The following is a 15,701-nucleotide window of genomic DNA, read 5'->3' as shown; positions in this document are numbered from 1 at the left end:
GCTTGCTGATTGGTTGGGTGTTGTTTTGCCTGGCACGGGGATATTAGAGTGGTGTTGCTCGTGGACATGCAGATCTCTAATGAAGAAGAAGATTGTCATTGCTGCCATCTTGGCCATGATTTATCAACTTTGGCTGGCTTGTAATTTGTGCAGGGTGGAGTGTCAACTTCCTCTACCTGCCTATGTATTCAAGTTTGTGCAAAGTATAGTGCAGAGCAGAGGACAAAATTGGAAATGGACGTCTAAGTATCAACGAATGAGCTGGTCACCTTGGATGTAAACTTTATATTGAGTAGTTGCTTGTATTAGGGGTACTATTGTATGCTTCTATTGGTGAATGTACGACAACTTTTTAATTATTAATATAATTTTCACATTTCACCAAAAAAAGATCCAAGTGCTATTATGAAATTATTATCTCCAGATTGTCAGCTCCGAAAGATATGATATTGAAGTTGTCAAGAATTTCTATTGACCGAAGATTCAAGTTTATTAACTATGATGGGTACTACTTCAATGATCGAGAGGTTATGTCAAATCATGGATCATTTCAAGATTTATCAAGTTACGTAATCATCAGGGGGAGTAGCACGCGCTGTACCCTTTTTCCTTAGCCATGGTTTTGTCCCACCGGGTTTTCCATGGAAAGGTTTAAACGAGACAGCATGTTATGCGTGTTTGAAGATTAGTGTACTCTTTTCCTTCACTAGTGTTTTTCCCAGAGGGTTTTCTAGTAAGGTTTTTAACGAGGCATCTTCTTTAGTAATGGACATCCAAGGGGGAGTGTTATTGTAACACCCAGGATCTGTAGGAACGCGGTTGACCGACCTTGTTGACCAATTAGACCTTAGGGATGAACGGGTGAGGGATCAGACTTGTAACAGGAGATTTATAGGTTTAGTTACTCGACCTAGCTGAGACCACTCGGCCGAGTATCACCAGTACTCAACCGAGTGGAGTCTACTCGGCCGAGTATTCCTATACTCGACCGAGTATGGCCGCCTAAACACGTTATTATAAACGCAAGTTCGCGAGATTCATTTCAGTATCTCATTTCCTCGACAGTTTCTCTTTCTCTAACCCTAGACTATCTCCCTCCTCTATCACTCCATAGCTCCATACCTTAATGAAATTAGTCTAAACCTCTACCATGGGAATGTCGGGATTCGTGGAGCAAGGATGATGTGGGTGGTGGTTGTCTGTGTCGTCACCAACGTGTAAGGTTAGGTAAGTTTCTGCCCTGTGTCCTTTTTAATGATTCTCTGAGTATAGTCGTGTAATAGGATATGGTAATCATTGTTAGGGTGCTTATTGGAGTCGTGCGTGGCTGTAAATGGAAATCCTTCATGCTTTGCGATGAGGTAGGGTTTCCCTACTCAGTCTACTGTTAATTGATTTGAGATTATGATTGTATTGTAATTTGTGAGTATCCGCTGATCATCGGAGTATAGTTGTTGTGGTGATGTTGGCGTTGTGGTGTGACAGCTGTGATGCTGTGGGTGTGATTGTGGTGGAGTCACTTGCGGGAGTGGCTTCACACCCTAGTTCGCCCTCCGTGGAACCCGTCACGGGAGGGGATGTGCACATTAAGGGACATGGAGTGTTAGTCGCTCGATGATGAGCTGGACTAGGTGGGAATGGGCTGCGGTCACCCACTGGCGGCGAGGATTACCTGTTGCGATGGGTAATCTCGTAGGGCTACACACTTCGCGGTGTAGTCGGTTATGGTGCGATGTGGTGAGGTTGGGATAGTGGATGATCAGCTGTTTACTTTATTGTCTTGTCTTATATTTGATTAGTCAGTACTGACCCCGTGTTGTTTTGTGGAATCTGCGGTGATCCATTCGGGGATGGTGAGCAGTTGGCTTAGCAGGTATTGTTGATTACGGCTGCTAGGATTGGAGGGATCGAGTCATCACGCTACGGGTCTAGAGATGTAGAATCACAAGTGTTGTAATTGTACCTTATTTTAGAGACTTTGAATAGAATGATATTGTGACAGATATTCTAATAATATAGTATTGTTCTTGTATTGTCTAATTTGATCTACCTCCTCGGGAAACCGAGATGGTGACACCGTCTTACACTGGAATGGTCCTTGGTAAGGCGTTCTGGTGTGCGGGGGTGTTACAAAGTGGTATCAGAGCCGACGATTTTGGAACCTGAACTAACAAAATTAATGAACATAGGGTGTCAATTAAAATGAACCTGGTGTATGTACGTTGGGAGCCCCAGCCGATGCTAGATTTTGGGTGAGTAGGCGCTCTCATTTCAAAATCATGGCCCCATCGGACTTAAGCCAGACACGGGAAAAAGGGTAGTTAGTGTAGGTCGTTGATTGTTTGATGATAATTGTAGTGTGTATCTTTTATGAGGGTGATATGTATTTTGTTGTATGTGTGGAAAAGTTGGAGTGAGCATGGAATTGTTGCAAAGTACGACCGGTGACAAATTAATCAATTTGTTTCACGATGAATGTGTTGTGTGTTGAATTACTACGTTGCAAATGTGATTGTGGGATATGACTGGTGTTTAGCGGAATTAAAGATGATGTGACATAAGAATTAAACTTTGCAGGTACTGTAGTTAGATTGTGAGTATGCTATAAAGATAGAATAAAATAGTTTGTGGGGAAAGGGAGGAATAAAGCTAGGAATGATGATTGTTCCGATAATGGATGTTATGTGATATGTGTTTATGTGGTAGAAATCAGCGTTAATAGTGACGAGTCGGATGTCCGGAACTCTGAACGATATTGTTTAATCTTGCAGGAATAATGAAAAGTTACTACTTCTTATTCGTTTTCGGAAAACTCGACCGAGTAGATCATACTCGGCCGAGTACCAAGTTACAACACCCGAGTGTCCGTAATGTGAAAGTAATAATCGCTTCTGTTCTTCAAAACTCGATCGAGTAAGACAGGTACTCGACCGAGCAGTGTACACTCGGCCGATTATCCTAAATACTCGACCGAGTAGTGAACACTCGGCCGAGTATTACCAACACTCGACCGAGTATTACTGTAGCAGGCCATATGCGGGATATACAAAAACCCTATTTTCGTGCCTTTCTCTCTTATTTCCGCCTCCCACCTTCAGCTTTCCTTCTCTCTAAAACTCCACATCCTCTCTTTCTCAAGCTTTTGAGTGAAATCTTGGTGTCCCACTTGTTCTTATTTGCCCTAAACCAGTTTAAGGTAAGATTTAAACTCGATTTCCTTAATTGTTTCCAAAGACATTGTGTACTAGCATGCTATATTTCGATTTCTTGTTAAAAACAATTGAAATTTAGTCTTAAACTTATTGATTTTCGAATTCGACTACATATAGAACTTGTGTATATTTTGGTTGATTAATTTCATGAGGTAAAATTCAATTTCAATTCTAGGTTAGCAAAAACGAAATTCTCCTTATTGTTGATGAGTATCCTCTGATTTGAAGTAATTTGAAAACTTGGAACCATATGAATTGTAAGGTAGTTGGTGATTTTCTGATAGTTTATCTTAAAAAGCTCATTCTAAAATTGATATACAAGTAAAACAGTCCGTCCTTTGTGCTAAGAACTTTCAAGTGTCAATCCTTTGTTAAAAATGATTTTCTTGCAGTATGGTGAAAACTAGAGGTTTACCCAACAAGAGACCTCGCGCGAATGTCCAACTCGAGGTCAAGGCAATCTAGCGAAAGGACCGGTTGTACCGCCGGTGGAGGCACATCCATCGGTAATTTTTGCTAACTTCAATCATCGTAAGGCTTTCGTGGCTCTTATGTGTCGTCCTTTTCGCCCCACCCGCTGTGTTAACCCTAGTATCCTTGAGACTTTGGGGATCAAGGAGGACATAGTTCACATTTTCAAGATTTTGGGCATGGAGGGGTTGTATCACTTGAGAAAGAAATCCTACCCCCACTTGACCTTAGAGTTTTTGAGCTCTTTTGTTTATGATAAGAAGGGAAAGACCGTCTCTTTTCGTCTCATGAATGAGGATCATGAGCTTACCCCCGGACGAGTTGGTGACCATTTGGGTTTAGAGGCCGAGGAGGATGACTACCTTAGTGACGTGGCCAAGAACAAGTGGCGCACCTCAATACCTTCCGTATTTGATCGGCGACCCGCCCCTAGCGTCGATGCCATGTTGATTAATGATATCCAAAGACGATTCCCTTCGTATGTTTCTAAGGATGATGACCTTTCTTGTCGTACTCGAGAGATGACGTGAGCAAGCTCAATTCTCACGAAGTCATGCTCCTTATGTCTTACCTTAACCTCCACCGCCGGAAACCGTTTTACTACAGTGCTCCTGGTATAGTGTGCTCTAGTTTGGAGCGCATGGCACAGTCTGAGACCCGATTCATTGCCTGCGGGGCCATAGTGACCCGTCTAGCTCAGCGACTGACCGACTTTGAGGCCCCACCTCCTGAGGGGAATGAGTATGTTGAGGTTGTGCCCACCATGGACGCCCAGTACTGGCGTCAGAACCGATGGTTGAGGAAGATGGATGATGGGTCGTATGCTTGGAGAGTGAGAGGAACTATGTGGATGGTGCTTCCGGACCCAGCTCATCTCCCTGTTGTTGATCATTTGGTTGAGTGGGAGCCTTGTGGCATTCCTAGACCTGAGCCCCAGTCCTACCTGATTGACCCACGGATTCTCCTGGACCTACCTGAGCCTGTCACCGTACCTGAGGGACAGCAGCAGGCACCTCCCCCACCTAGGGAGCGTCGTGGAGTTAGGCAGCCTAGGGTAGACCCGGTTGTGTCTGAGCCCTCTTACTCTGCCCCCGACTCCTACCCTTACCATCCTTATCGCAGACTCGCACTACCCTACGGTGCATGACCCTAGGATGCGGCCTCATGAGCTGGGCCGAGCGGATCTCTTCTACTTTGGTGCTCCGCAACCTACATGAGATGACCCTTAACCAGGGCATCGGGACTCGCTTGGCACACTGGCCATCTGTGGAGAGGACCGGGAGTGGATACGGGAGTGTTCCACAGCTATGGGGTGGACCCGAGTTTCTGGAGACCTCCAGAGGAGACTGAGTTTGGCTACCTCGCGGGACTTTGGGGAGCCAACTCCGGCAGTCAGCTAGGAGGGGACTACTCAGCAGCAGCAGGCTTTCCAGGAGCAGGGAGTTCAGGTGCAGGTACCTCGGGCGCAGGTGGAGATGATGGCATGGAGGAGGGTCCTCGTTATTGATCGTATTTCGTTAGGTTACTTACTTTGATTTCTTTGATGTCGAATTTATTTGGTTGTGATGGATTTACTTTGTTGGTTGGAGTATTATTTCTTCTTTGGATGTTATTACCGGTATTTGGTATCTTTTGTTGGATGACTGTATTTGGCCATAAGGCTGTTACTTGGTTATCGTATGGAGAAGTGTTGAATGTCACTTAATGTAGGAATTAGTTATGTGTTAAACTATGGTGAAGAATTGATGCAGGTTGTTAGTGATAGCTAGGTTATATCGACAAAACGCTCTCTGGCGGGTATAACTCGACCGAGTATACATTACTACTCGACCGAGTAGTGCTTACTCGGCCGAGTATTCCTATACTCGACCGAGTAGAACTTACTCGACCGAGTAGCCTTTCATACTCGGCCGATTATTGCGGATTCAGAGGTATATCGGAAATTCGTTAGGAGAATTTCATAGTTACGTGATAATTGTATGACAATGCTTGTTAGCTCCTTGTTTTACTATGTCATACTAGATGACGTCCCGCAGATGGATCATGATTGTATCATGGATTTGTGATTGTTAGTATAGGCTATGAATTTATGAATGTTTCGTTATATAACATAGGTTAGTTACCAGGATCTTAGATTGTTTAGGGGTGGAATACCCTAGACATTAAATTATATGAAGGTAACACTTTACTCATACCACGTGGTAACTGTAAGAAGTTTTATACGTATGTATATGTTTGGTTACAATGATAATTGTTTCAATGAGGTTACGCATAGACCTGTTCTTTCTCATTTATTCTATATATTAACTGTCACTACAAGAGTATATATGTTGGTTGCTGAAATATTTGGTCTTTATAAGTCACAAGAGTGTAATGTCGTAAAGCAAGTTGGGCTACAAGAGTTTATGAGTAATGTCACAGTCATGTAGTACGTTTTAGCGTTGGGTTTGGGGAAGTGATTAGTGGTGAACTTCGGGGACGAAGTTCCTTTAAGAGGGGAAGAGTAATGTCGCGGAATGTCGCGAAACTAAGTATTTGATTTTATGAAATATGTATTTAATTATGTGTAAGGATTGTATGTTATGAAATATTGGGAATCACGTAATATTGGGAATCACGTGTATGTTAGGTATGTTCACATACGGAATTACGGAACTACAAGTATGTTTTTTTTTAAGTCGTATCTATGTTGTATTCAATTAATGTGAAGATTATATTATATGGTGCACGGGTGTCAAGTAATATGAAGATTCAATTCAATTTTTGATAATTGGTATATGGTGTATGGAATGTGGTGGTTGTGTACTTGTGTACTGTTTACAATTTGAGTATTGCTTTGTATACTTAATATAAGCGTACGGAATGTGGTAGTTTGTATTCGTGTATGGTTTTACAATTGTATACTTGCATAAGTGTATGGTTGAGTACTGTTTTGAGTATGGTTTCGAATACGTGTTGTTATGGTCGATAGTAGTTATGCCGCGTTTGGCAAAAGCGGGCGTAGGAATTTCGCTAATCTCCGTATGTATATGTGTAAGTTAGTGAGTAGCATTGTTTGGAGAGGTAGCTGTGATAAGTGCTTATAGTGGAGTAAAGTGGCTGATGGTAATGTCTGAATAGCGTGAAATTGTACACCTTGGTGAAGGTGGTTGATGTCATGGTATGTAAACTTGCGGGGAGTGTCGTGCGTGCTGAACTTCGAGGACGAAGTTCTTTTTAAGGGGGGAACATTGTAACACCCAGGATCTGTAGGAACGCGGTTGACCGACCTTGTTGACCAATTAGACCTTAGGGATGAACGGGTGAGGGATCAGACTTGTAACAGGAGATTTATAGGTTTAGTTACTCGACCTAGCTAAGACCACTCGGCCGAGTATCACCAGTACTCGACCGAGTGGAGTCTACTCGGCCGAGTATTCCTATACTCGACCGATTATGGCCGCTGTCGACACGTTATTATAAACGCAAGTTCGCGAGATTCATTTCAGTATCTCATTTCTTCGACAGTTTCTCTTTCTCTAACCCTAGACTATCTCCCTCCTCTATCACTCCATAGCTCCATACCTTAATGAAATTAGTCTAAACCTCTACCATGGGAATGTCGGGATTCGCGGAGCAAGGATGATGTGGGTGGTGGTTGTCTGTGTCGTCACCAACGTGTAAGGTTAGGTAAGTTTCTGCCCTGTGTCCTTTTTAATGATTCTCTGAGTATAGTCGTGTAATAGGATATGGTTATCATTGTTAGGGTGCTTATTGGAGTCGTGCGTGGCTGTAAATGGAAATCCTTCATGCTTTGCGATGAGGTAGGGTTTCCCTACTCACTCTACTGTTAATTGATTTGAGATTATAATTGTATTGTAATTTGTGAGTATCCGCTGATCATCGGAGTATAGTTGTTGTGGTGATGTTGGCGTTGTGGTGTGACAGCTGTGATGCTGTGGGTGTGATTGTGGTGGAGTCACTTGCGGGAGTGGCTTCACACCCTAGTTCGCCCTCCGTGGAACCCGTCACGGGAGGGGATGTGCACATTAAGGGACAGGGAGTGTTAGTCACTCGATGATGAGCTGGACTAGGTGGGAATGGGCTGCGGTCACCCACTGGCGGCGAGGATTACCTGTTGCGATGGGTAATCTGGCAGGGCTACACACTTCGCGGTGTAGTCGGTTATGGTGCGATGTGGTGAGGTTGGGATAGTGGATGATCAGCTGTTTACTTTATTGTCTTGTCTTATATTTGATTAGTCAGTACTGACCTCGTGTTGTTTTGTGGAATCTGCGGTGATCCATTCAGGGATGGTGAGCAGTTGGCTTAGCAGGTATTGTTGATTACGGCTGCTAGGATTGGAGGGATCGAGTCATCACGCTACGGGTCTAGAGACGTAGAATCACAAGTGTTGTAATTGTACCTTATTTTAGAGACTTTGAATAGAATGATATTGTGACAGATATTCTAATAATATAGTATTGTTCTTGTATTGTCTAATTTGATCTACCTCCTCGGGAAACCGAGATGGTGACACCGTCTTACACTGGAATGGTCCTTAGTAAGGCGTTCTGGTGTGCGGGGGTGTTACAGTTATGAAATATTATTATATGGATGTCCATATCTTAGAATACTCTAGAATATATTGTCTTATGGAAACCTTCTCCCATTGTATTGTATATATATACCTTTCATAATGAAATAAGAATACAGTTCTGTCTCCCTTACTTTCTCTTGAGTTTCTCTCTCTAATTCTCATACTCTATATTTCACAACAACCACGACTTACCACCTCTCACACCCACCACCCACCAGCAAACCCTACCAAACCACCTCTACCCAGCCACCCCAACTCCGGTTATCATTACCAGTCACGGGTCTGTCTACCGCCCCCCTTAGCGCACGCACAATCCTCATCACCTGCGCACAGTAAGTAAACGCCGCCACTTTCGTCTCGCTAGTGAACACCTTCGTTTCTGTCAGAGATCGTGTATGCTGTCACCTTTGGCGCTATATTACCGAAAATTTATCACCCCTTATTCCCTTAATCTCTTACCCATAATAACCTTGACAACCTTAATTAAATAAACATGAAAATCTTAAATCGTTAAACAAAATTACAGTAAGAAATAAAAGAGAATTTATTCATAATATTAATGAAGATTACAAAAACTTGTTCTATTATCTAACTGTAATTCATAATGAAAAATATGTTCAATTTGAGTGCTTTTAGAGTTTTGGTGATGGAGACTTCGTACGCATTTTTTGTTTTTCTAAGTAAGGGTTTGCAAATAATTTTTTTTTTGGGGAAAAGGTATTCTATGAGAGTACAAGAAGTGATACATATGATAAATTGATAATGGTGATCTATAATTACAAATTTTAAGAGTAATTTGATTTGATTTTGAGGAAGGAGAAGAGACACAATTTGTGTGCCTTACCTGAGACTTTGAGAGGAGAGGCAAAATATGAAAAATTTATGAGAAAAAATATGTGAAAGAGTAAAATGCGTATGTGAAAGAGTAACACCGATAATAAAGGGTTGTGCTTTTACTCTATCACATACGAGTTTTACAAGTTTACCCTTTTTATTTTTTCCATCTCCCTCACTCAAAATCCAATACAACACACCCATCTATAACAATTATCTTATAAACCCTAATTTAAACAATCCCCCTACTACTAAGAGAATAAAAATTCTCTTAGTTTTTCCTCCAAAAAACATCTAGCTAAATAAGGTAATAAATAAATTTTCTTTAATTACGTTATTATCTTTTCAATGAATATATTCTTACAAATAAACTATCATTTTTTAAATAAATTCATAATTGTGATTTTTTCATTAAAATAAAATAAAATTGATATTAAACTATAAAGTATAAGTTGCTAAATTTTTCAGTAATGTAATAATTATTACTGTAGAGAATAATTTGACACATTCTTACTATTAGCTTCGTGACAAAAAACATTCACTAAAATAAATTCACAACTTAAATAATTTTTTTTATTAGTTTTCCATTTCAATTTTTTGTTTCATATCAAAATACAATGGAGTGAACTGATAAATATTAATGAGGCGCAAATTTAAAAAATATAAATTCTCTTATATAGTAAGAGAATACAACTTTTATAAAGTTTTCTCTCGAAAGTGCTCAAACCTATATATAGAAATAAATTAAATATTCATTTATTAAGCTAATTTTCCATTTAAAATAATCTATATATAACAACTGTATTCCTATTATTAATTTCGTGACAAAAAAAGAACTTTTTTAAAAATAATTTGATGTAGTTAAAATATTTTCATAGAAAACACAATTCATGAAATTATTCAATTCTTTTGATTTGTTTTAATAATAATTATTTTTTTGATATAAATCCAAAATCTATAACTAATGCACTAACAATTAAAAGGCCTATATTTACCGCGCATGTGCGCGGGATCTACACTAGTTATAATTAACAAACAAAACATTCTATTGTTGTAAAATAACACTACCTTTGCAAAATGAATTTAGAGAAAGGTGCAACATTTGATTGCTTCATCTTATGGAGTTCCTTTTAGTTACTGACTTATGTTACATTTATATAGTCACCAAATCATCCAAAGAGAGGCAGCATTTACGAAACAGTCCGCAAAATTTCATAATAATAATTTCGTACTCTGTAATAAATATTAATTGGAGGAGCAAGAAAGGTTGGATGAAGATGCAGACGAAATCCCTAAATTTGCAGTAGCTGCTTGTGTGAAGTTTGATTTCGGCATTACTATGCAAGCTTTATGTTATTGGTCTTCTAGATTTAACCAGTCAATGAAAATTTCATAAAAATATTTGAAAAAAAAAATGCAACAAATAATATTAACAATTTGATAAACAAATAAATTATTTCATTAATTATTAAATTAAGATCCATTGTTGAAATCTTTTGAGAAATTAGATTAAGCACCTATTCTTTTGAGCTGAACTTATAGGATCTAAACTGAACTGAACTTATAGGATCTGAACTGAACTTAAATTAACGTATAGGATCTGAACTGAACTTATAGGATCTGAACTGAACTGAACTTATAGGATCTGAACTGAACTTACAGGATTTGAAGTGAATTTAAATTAAGTGAGTTTAATTCCAAAAGAACATGGCCTAAGTTTTAGGTAAAAGAAATAAGTAAGAGTTAATTTGATTAGGTTTGAGGTTCAAAGGGTATTAGATGGAAAGTTAATGACAATGTATGTGAAAGAGTAAAATTCATATTTGAAAAAGTGATTCCGTTAATATATTACTATAATTACTGCAGAGTATATTATTAATATACTTGCTTCGTAGAGAGTAGTTATTAACTTATTATGACTACTATGTTTCTTCACAAATTCACTGGGCAATTTTTTTGTTAAAACTATTAATCTTTACCACGTCGATGTGAATGAAAATAGGATTTTAGTAAAAATGTAAATTCAACTATTCAAGAGCATATGACCACATATAAACACACACACTTAAAAAGATTCTTAAGTGAAAATTTGAATCAAGGCCGCATGGACATCAATAAAAAGGAAATCGCAAAAGGTCTAACACAAGTTACACAACTTATGATCTTAAATTCACATGTTAATTAACCAAACTAATAGCAGTTTAAAACTTTATTTTAACTTTCATGGAAAGGGTGCGAAAAAAAGTCTTTAAAACTAATAATCGATTGTTATACTCCTTATAAATAGCTACATTCTCGACAAATTTTCCTTTTGGCAAAAGATTTTAGGTGCGAGTCTTTATGTGATTTTATTTTAACCAATATACTACCTTCGTCCCAATCATTTGTTTATCTTTGATTTTGGCACAAAGATCAAGGAAAGAGAAGGGGGTTAATACTTAATACTCAATAGATGACAAGTGAACCAAAATGAGTGTTGAGTATCAGATTGTCCATCAAAGATATTCCTAAAATAAAAGGTAAACAATTGACTAAAACACCTAAAAATAGAATAGTTAAACAAATGATCAGAATGGAGGGAGTAAAATTTAGAGAGAATTTAATTCAAATAAATGGAAGGGGGAGTATTGCATCAACTAACACAAGGGAACGCGTTGATGAAAAATGTGAGGAGTTTCCTTTTCCTCGAAGCAAAAATATTGTAAACAAGATGACGGTAAACACGCTTTGCTTTGCACAATTAAATGCAACCCAAAGTAGTAAAAAGGCATGTAGATCTCCATAATATAAAAATGTTTGAATGAAGAAAAACATTACAAAATTACCAAATATGTAAACCTGGTTGACGTTGACGACTTTGCTCACAAAGCTCAAGCGTCCTAGTCAGATGCTGTCATTTCTATGTATGTCTGTCTAACTGTTGAAAGTTTCATCAAGTCCTTGTACATAAATCGCTTCACCTTTGGAGCCTCCGGGGTTCCGAGACAGTGGAGACATAATTTTCTTTTTGTACATTTTGCGCATTGCCTGTGCTGAAATTTAAAATTCGTCAGTTGTGAATAATAATACAACATTACTTGAGTGCCTTAAAGACCCCCGCTTAATAAAATATGTCAAAATATGTTCAGGTTCCTAACACCAACTCTTTCATCAGTCAGCCTAACTCAAGTCTATGAGATAACTAAACCAAAGGCATCAAACCCTGCTAGTAAAATATGCGGTGTGAATGAAAAATTCTGAAGTGCAGGCAAGATAATGAAAACCTGTAGATATTAGGCGGCCTCTGGTGTTTTCCAGACACGGATGGTTCCATCAACAGAAGCAGTTATCATGGAGTCGTTCTTAGGATGATAACTCACGCTTGTAACCTGCAGATAGTACAGCGGTTGTAATCAAGGTCGATGCAACACCAATTTTGACATAAGACCAATGTTACTACTCCTACACTCCAATTTGGCAGTGCCATTTTATGCTACATAGAACTACCACACTATTAAAAAATAGCCGTGCCCATCACTCGATACCGTGTCGTGTCTGATAATTGCAGCGGCAGAATAAGACAGCATAAACTATTCATGCTGGATACAGTTACACACATACATGCCAAATTATAGTCATTAATTCATTATAACTTTATTAAACTTCGATTTCAAGTAGCTCGAGGCCGAGAGGCTGCCTATTTGAAATGAAACTGAAATGGACGGTGTCCCCAACTATGTTACTCGGAGTCTTAGACTCTTCATATCACCTTAAGTACCATGTTGGAGACTCAACTCCCGAACATGGTACGACACTTGGAATCTAAATTCCAAGCCAAAAAAGGATTTTTCATACAAAGTCGAGTCTGATACTTTGACACACAATCATGTCTATTCTTCTAGTCGAGTCTAAGAAACATAGGCTATCGATGCTTATCAATGGCAAAATACAGACATACTCGAACAGGTAAAGAGAAAATGCACAAAAGCAAAAGCGGGCTCACGGGTACGAAACTGAATATCTAAGTAGCTTAAACTCTAAAGGCAACATCAGGCAGTACTGCAGTAACCCATCAATCACAAAAGGAAATCAGACTAAATATAGATTTTGATTAGGTTTCGAGTCATTCAAAAAAGTTTGAAATAGTACTTCAAAATTTAGGTCAAAGTCAAAATCTCCCTATTGGCATCACAGTGTAAGGCTGATGTGTAATGAGAAAGAAGAGTATGCGCTTAAACATTACCACTGACGCATGAGCTCGAAATCTTGACACCACAGATGCATCCACCAAATCCCAGAAGAAAACATACCCATCCTCAGAGCCACCAACCACGTGAGCATCGGAGTTGGTAAGGCAGCATTCCAGTTTGTACGACTAATGTTGCAGTACCATGGAAAATGATATACATCAAATTTTCACAGTTGGTAAAGTAAGCCATTGGAAAGGAATCAAGTAGTAAGGAAAAGAATAATGAGTACTTATTAGAGGTAACAAAAAAATAGCATCCAAACCTTGCACACGTGACCTTTATATTTTTGCAGAAGCTCCCCGGCAGTCCTACCGACATTTGGAGTAGAGGAGTTAGCAGAAATAGATTTCCAAATAGAATTCTTGATGATATAGGAAGATCACAAACCTTTCAAGGAGACATAAGGTCGAATCTAAACAACTGGCTAGAATGCAGTTACCATCATTCGATAAAGAGATACAGTTCACAGGCTGTCCCAAGACATCTGACAGCTCCCTGTTCACATCCAACGAAATATCAATATTCTATTTTATTTCAGTGAGATGAACATTGTCTGAGTGGAAACACAAGTCACTTCAAGAGCAGCTAAAAAGGATGCTTATGAATTTATGATTATTTGATTGTAAGTTGCAGATTACAAACAATACATATTATTAGACCGAGACAAGTTACATACCTACCAATTCAGATGTCAAATGTTCAAACTGTCCCTCTACACTTCCAGCAATAATTTCACTATTTGTAGAGCACACTGACATAAGACTATCTTGAAAAGTGTCAATGATCTGGATAAATTAATCATTCATGTCAAAAATCAAAAACAGAGGATTATTGGTAACAAATTTGTAAAGCAACAATCAAAGAACAATTGTACTCGACTAACGTAATGACACCAATCACACAAAGTGAGAATCTACAAGGTAACAAGGACTACCTGAATAGGCTAAGTACTATTTGATCTACAGTCCCAAGCACGCACAGAACAATCATATCCTGCTGATACTATAACGGAGGCAGACTCATTGAACTTCACCGCATTTACCTGTAAGGAATTCAGAGTTACACAAATCTCTTGTCCACTAACTCAATGGAGTAAATAGAAGATGCATATAATGGCAGACTGATACAAAGATCAGATTACTCTTTGAAGAAATAAGAGTTACTAATTAAGTACCTCAGCAAAACTATATAAAATAAAGTTTCTGTGAGATAGCACTTAGAGTGAACTGTTGCTCAGTTATTGGGATCAAATGGCTCATTAGTGACCGACATACATTTAAATATTTAATCAACCCTGCTGCTAGTGAAATTCCAAACTTGATATAGGAGTGGAGAAATAGAGCATTACAAAGACTTGTAATGACACCCCCTAAGAATGACAAGATTTGAGCTTAATCCAATCCAAAAAAAGTTCTAAACACTATCTACTCTATCAGTTTCATACAGAAAAAGCATCTACCTCGTTCATTTGAAAATTTCCCGAATAATTTATGTTGTACAGTGCTCACAATTGACACAAGTAACCCATTATAGTCAAATTCTCGTACACTCTTTAATTCAAATCCAATTCTAGAGGACCAGAATAGCACAGTCCAACTCTAGCGTGTGAGGCAACATACCGATATTAGACCTACAACAGACTGCACCACACCTACACAGCTATTTCATATCCATAGCCCTGAAGACGATATCTTCCCATTTTTAAAAATGTTAAGACAACCAAATCATCTTCCATGAATTAATCCTACATTGACGTTACTTCAGTCCTATGTGTAAGTTTTATAGTCTAAAATAACATGTTCTAGTTTCATAATGAACATGTATAAACTGAATGCGGAAGCGATAAAAGAGATCGATTACTTACCTCTAACCATTGCTTGAAATATTTGATCCGTCTTAATGAATAACCCAATTTCTTATGCCCCAAATCTGACTTGGTTTCCAAACCCTCAGCCTCACAATTTAGATGGTGTATTTTCTTAATGAGGTAGGCTTAGTAAACCTTAATCAAATAAATATGTTCCCTTTATATAGACTCTTGCCATCAAAGAGTCAACTGAACAGTTTCCTAAATCGTGAATGGTAAGTTAGGAGAGATAATAGTGGAAATAAATTCTAGGTAAATTCCACCATACAATTGACCAACTCAATTTCCATAAAATAACTTAATTAAATATTAATAAAAATACTTATTTATTTTATGGAATATCTTACTTTCTCCCACTTGGTCAATTTAACAAGAGACATAACATATGGATCATGGCGACGAATTCTCTTAGAGCAAGAATTAATCTTCCATGTATCACAATATATTAAGTCACTCACACCACACACATTTAACTTAATGAGTAAACCCCACGTTACTCCAGGTTCAAA

At 38.5% G+C, this 15,701-nt stretch overlaps 1 long non-coding RNA gene across 2 annotated transcripts; it reads right to left on the bottom strand.

Moving 5' to 3' along the window:
* Positions 1-11,789: 11,789 nt before the first annotated feature.
* Positions 11,790-15,341, bottom strand: LOC141621405 (uncharacterized). Of its 2 annotated transcripts, none has more exons than XR_012532298.1 (8): positions 15,190-15,341; positions 14,260-14,367; positions 14,002-14,110; positions 13,713-13,820; positions 13,588-13,633; positions 13,319-13,450; positions 12,360-12,464; positions 11,790-12,128 (listed from the first exon to the last, which is right to left on the bottom strand). It is a non-coding gene; the product is annotated as an uncharacterized LOC141621405 (long non-coding RNA). The 2 variants fall into 2 exon arrangements; XR_012532299.1 differs by having other exon boundaries at positions 14,002-14,087.
* Between the last annotated feature and the right edge of the window lie 360 nt (positions 15,342-15,701).

Source organism: Silene latifolia, chromosome X (genome assembly GCF_048544455.1).
Source record: "Silene latifolia isolate original U9 population chromosome X, ASM4854445v1, whole genome shotgun sequence".
In the NCBI taxonomy this organism is placed as follows: Eukaryota; Viridiplantae; Streptophyta; class Magnoliopsida; order Caryophyllales; family Caryophyllaceae; genus Silene; species Silene latifolia.
The sequence above is the reverse complement of the archived record's forward strand: the minus strand, read 5'-3'. Positions and strand labels throughout refer to the sequence as shown.